This window comes from Propithecus coquereli, unplaced genomic scaffold, assembly GCF_000956105.1.
Source record: "Propithecus coquereli isolate 6110/MARCELLA unplaced genomic scaffold, Pcoq_1.0 Scaffold159, whole genome shotgun sequence".
Lineage (NCBI taxonomy): Eukaryota > Metazoa > Chordata > Mammalia > Primates > Indriidae > Propithecus > Propithecus coquereli.
In genome coordinates, this window is record NW_012140413.1 from 1,277,619 (window position 1) to 1,283,321 (window position 5,703).

Here is a 5,703-nt window from a genome sequence, read left to right on the forward strand (position 1 = left end):
TGTGAATACTGTCCAGCACTTCAACTAGACTCTGAGATCAAAGACAGCTGCAGCCAGGTCAGTTTCTTCACCATTATATCCCTATGATCCAGCACAATACCTATACATTGTCACCATTCAATAAACATTGGTTCAAAAAATAAATGTCAGCAAATATAATACTGTAATCATCATAGTAGTATCCAGTTCCATGGTAACAAAATGAAAGTTTATAAAGTTTCTTTTTGTCTTCAGTACTATTTAAGATTCCTAAGAGGGGGAAAAAAACCCCTATTTTACAGACCTAAAGAATGAGAATTTAAATAAAAACTAAAATGAATATTAAATATATACCTCTTGCCAAGAGCAAGGAGAAACATTTCAGAATTATTAGAAGGTACTGTGTTGGGGTCCCCAATACCAGCCCCAGGTTTGGTGATTCATTAAAAGTACTCACAGGAATCAACATGTAGTCATATTTACAGGTGAAATTAATTATAGTGAAAGGACACAAAGCAAAACTGACAACGGGAAAAGGCAGCTGGGTGCAAAGTCTGAAACAAACTAGATGCAAGCTTCCCAGAGTGCTTCCTTGTCAAGTCACACAGGCCTCACTCAATTCCTTCAGCAAAGAGTTGTGACAACATGTGTAAAGTGCTGTGTACCAGGGAGGCTCATTAAAGATTCAGTGCCCAAGAGGGTTGGTCATGTAGACACCCTCCATAAGCAGGGGAAAAAACTCCCGACTCCCAGAAGAAAAGCAGGTGTTCAGCATTAACCACACTGTACAACAGTTTAGGCACAGTGAGCCAGCCTAATCAGTTAAGGAATGGTGAGAAAATTCCCAAAATCCAAGTTCCCATACACCAGGCAAGGGCCAACTCTGGGAGCTGGCCTTTCTAAATAACAGTCTCAGGGCTGCTGTGTTAATTCTTTTCTGAACAGATTCATTACAATGACTATCTTCTGATGAATAAAAGGAGTTAACTTCTTCATTGTATTTTACTGACAAAGACAACAATCTACCACAGGGAAGGAATATATCTGAAGCAGTTTTACTTGAAAAAGTATTGGTTTGTACTAAGTTACCCCCAGGGGATCAAGATTCCTAGATATCTTAACAGAAATTATTCAAGGACTAAGGTCTCAGACCACGAAAAACGGTGAATCCTATTTAATATGTTAAATGACTAACATATACTAAAATCATGGGAAACCAAGGAAAATGCTTTAAATTAGCAGAAATATTAATTTATTAACATGAATTTATATGTAAGTATTTCTAGATTGAGATTAACATGTAGACACTTTGACCTTTATTTTGAATGCTTGAGAGTAGCTATCAAGACTATACTTTTAAAAGTAATTTTATTTCAGTCATAACCTTCACAAAGCATTTTTAGAAAGATAAAACATTATCCTATTACTTCTGTAAACATGTAATGAGTAACTTTTCACTGAGTTTTTCATCAATATGAAAACATTCTTATTTATCTCATTCAATAAAATCCTACTAAGCACACAGAAAGTGCAAAGCCGTGAACTTCATGTGATTTAGCATCAACACATCATCACCATCACTGTAATATTAGAATAACAGTTTGTCCAATAGTTTGTCCTCAAAGAACTTTCTTATTTGTGGTCAGATTCCAAATTTTCCTAAGACGAAAACTATACCTAGAAAATACTGGATTCCTATAGGATAATGACAACCATCAAAAACTTCCAAAAACCATGTAGTTCTATAAAAAAGTACAAACAAAACTGCTCATGCCAATAGCGTAACTAGAATAAAGAGAATCCTACAGAATGTAAAGGTATGTGAAAGTGAGGAAATTAACATCTGCAACCTCAGAAACCTATGCAAGAAGAGGAAATAACAGGGAGACTGTGGAAGAGAAAAGAGGACAAGAGAGATCCTAGCAGAGGTGGAAGAAGGGATAAAAATCACCCCAAGAAAGAGAAGAAGTCATTGGAATTGGAAAATACTGAGGCCAGGTCTAAGATATTATAAGATGGTTAAGAACAGTGGCTACTGAGCATTGTAAAGGAAGGGGCTTGGAAGTACACAGGAACAAACACAGTGGTCTTATGAATACACCACTCTGTGAAGTCGGAGGCAACTTAGAGGCAGACATGCATTGGCGACTTAGTAATACAGTGAAATAGAGAAGCGAGTCACGGAAAGGGACCTACAGAAATAAAAATCCTTACAAAATCAAAATACACCGTTGTAAAAGAAGAAGAGGAGGAGGAAGAAGAGAAGGAAGAGGAGGAGGAGGAGAAAAAAAAGAAGACTGCTGCACTCGATCTATTCTACTTTATGAACAGAAAAGGGCACTTGAATTAAGAAACTAGCAGGCCACCCAAAAGTCTAACCATAACCCCCACATATAAATAAACTATTATTTCTGGTCTAGGAAAGAAAAAAAGTATTTTAAAAGCAGCAGCAAATGATCAAGAGCATCTATACAGAGCTATTGCAAAAAATCAGGAAGAATAAAATTCTTCAACTGATAAATACTTCCCTAAAAAAAAAAATCATGAAGAAGAGAAAACTGAAACATTATACTGCAACCTAAAGCAAGTATCATTAAACAAGCAGTTGAAGACATTAAAAAAAAATTCAACTAGACAGAAAGCTCAGCAATAATCCTAGAGCATCATTTATATTAAACTGACTATAGATGCACTCAAGCCTGAAATATTTCACATGTATCAGCCAATCCCAGAAAAGAACATGTGAATGACATGAGAGTTTTCCAATCTTTGATAAAGAAGTAAAATATCTTGAGACTCAGGTGTCAAGCAAATGAGGGAAACTTAAGAATTAAGGTCTATAAAAATATTATCAAAGGTATAGAGGAAATGGTAAGGGTTGTAGTACCAAAACCATTTACAAAGTAACATACTTGCAAGTGCTTTAAGTAAGCAGTCCCTAAACTTTTTGGCACCAGGGACCAGTTTCACGTAAGACAATTTTTCCACGGACAGGGGTAGGGATGGGGAGGATGGTATTGGGATGATTCAAGCACATTACATTTATTGTGCAGTCAAACCTCTGGTAATAATAATCTGTATTTGCAGCTGATCCCCAGCACTAGCAATATCACCTCGGCTCCACCTCGGATCATGAGGCATTAGATTCTCATAAGCAATGGTCAACCTAGATCCCTCACATGCGCAGTTTATAGTAGGGTTCATGCTCCTATGAGAATCTAATGCCACCGCTAATGACAGTGATGCCAGCGATGGGGAATGGCTGTAAATACAGATGAAGCTTCACTGGCTCACCCAACTGCTTACCTCCTGCTGTGTTGCCCGATTCCTAACAGGCCACTGACCAGTACACCAGTCCGTGGCCCAGGGTTTGGGGACTGCAGCTTTAAGTGAGTACAAGGGTAATTTTATGTATACATGATTTTCACCTTATCTCCTAATTTTAGAACCTAATCCCATGAGAGATGTGACCTTACTATAATGAAAACAAAGGCTGATGAGTTCTTTTCCACATGGTTTTAGCCAACTATGTTCAACTCACCAATCCCTATTAGGAAATGCTTCCTGAATAAAAGCTTTTCATAATCTTTTGAGTCTAAGTAATGCTGGGTGATGGATCCCTGCCCTAAAAGACTAATAATCTTAGCTGGGAATGCAAAAGCAAAATACAAATTACAGTTCACAGGGTAAGGACAATAATGAATATGTGCACTTAAAGCAAGCATTAGACTCTAATAGCTCTGGAGTCACAAATCCCCATTCTGACAGGTATTAGCTACATGACTTTGGATAAATTACATAAACTCTCAGCTTTAATGTTTATCTATAAAATGGATTTTTTCAGATACACCTTTCAGAGTAATGAGAATTACATGAAATTATATATATATCCGGTATATATAAAAAAGATTTAACATAGAGCCCTCAATGATTTATATATAGTAAATAATAATTTTATTTAGTTGTGGGAGAAAGGATATTAGACAGTTAATATCTGATATGCCAATGTAGTAAGTTATTCACCATCTATTTCAAATGACCTTATAATTCATTAATTTTTTCATTTATTTGGAGTTCAACAATATATTAATCTCTAACACATCGCCAAAACTTTGGTTATACATGCACTTTGCTTAATTCTACATACAGTTTTTCATTTTCCTTCAACTGAATTTTTTTTCCTAAAACTATCAATCCATCCTTAGAAGAGGATATTTTGTTCTTAGAATTTGTAGTGAATCCTGGAATGGATGAATAACTTTGTGGGAGAATATATCTAAAAGATTTAGCAATTATGGAGAATATTTCCTACATATAATTTGATAAAGGAAGTTTGGAGTTAACACTTGAGGGAGGTGAGAATTATATCGAGCAGTCTTAATTAACAACTTTATTTGGCCAAGGAGTTTGATGTTAGCACTGAGGGAGGTGAGAATTGAATTCCGAAATTTGTGAATAAACTGACTGTGTGAAGGAACAGAGGAGTGATTTGCTAAAAGGGCTTACAGGGAAGCCAAAAGCTCATTCACCAGCCTTTCAGCAAAGAAAACCAACTGGAGAATCTAAGTGTGAGTTAACTCTAGAAGAAAATTTCATTTTTCCTTAAAGAAAAGAAAAAAGAGAAAACTCCACAAAGGAAAGGACTAAGGTTTTTTAATTACAGCTATGATCTTCTCGAAGACTTTATAGAATTGTAAAAGATTACAACAGTATATTCTAGAAATGGTCCAAAAGTACACTGACACAGAAGGACCCAGGGGAATTAATTCACATGGAAAAAAAAAAAAAAGATGGCTGCTAATGATAGGGTGCCTTTCTTGATGTATCTATAACTCCCTCTGAGGCTTAAGTTATTATTCAGAAATATAATTTGAGTAATTTTTCTTGAAACTTCTGTTTACTTTTCCATCTTACTTGTCCCCTTGAGATCTCTTTGATCCACTCTGCCCACTCTCCTATGGATCAGTTAGTACTCTCTCGGCTCAGTAACAGATCTTAAGACCACTACTCAGTAGGAGATCTCAAGACCACTGTTCCATCACAATTATTTAACAGATCCTCCTCTGAAATTTATATCATCCTACAACATAAATTTATCATCTTCATCTAGCAAACTCCAAGGCATTCCTCTATAAGCCCAATTTTTTTCTTTTCCAATAGCATTATCACCTTGAATAAGTTCAACATACAAATTTATAATCTAGACATTACCATAGTCTCATAGTTCCTCAAGCTTCTCTATACCTTTGAAAACCATCTATATCATACTTCAGCAATTTACTTATTAAGTAAACCCTTCATGAGAACTTCCTAATACTCAACCCCCCATCCTGCTTCTACACAAAACCTGTTCTTTACCCTTGTGAAAATCTAACTTAATTGTATCAAAACTAGTTTGTCAGCTTTCCACAGCTTCCTTTGATCCCTATCCAACTTTTTTGAAACCACAGTGACACATTTAAAATACACTACCCCTAGCTCCTTCTACTCATTTGCCACTTCATACTGTAAGACAAACATGACAATCCCAAAGAAGGGAGGGGGGAGGAGTCTTGCTCCTGAATTGCCAAGTACTAAAGAAGAAAATCATTTAATTCTACAGACTCTTCACTAAGAAGTTGGGTATTCTAGCTTCATAAAGGGTACTCAGTGCTACCTGGTTATTCAATTAGTTAAGCCTCTCCATTTCCATTGTTCCTCAATGAAAAATAAATAAGTAAGAGA

The 5,703-nt window shown here is 36.0% G+C and overlaps 1 protein-coding gene across 1 annotated transcript in view; it reads right to left on the reverse strand.

The window, feature by feature from the left end:
- TUSC3 (tumor suppressor candidate 3) overlaps positions 1-5,703 on the reverse strand; it is a 182,359-nt gene that overhangs the window by 103,179 nt on the left and 73,477 nt on the right. The window lies entirely within an intron of this gene.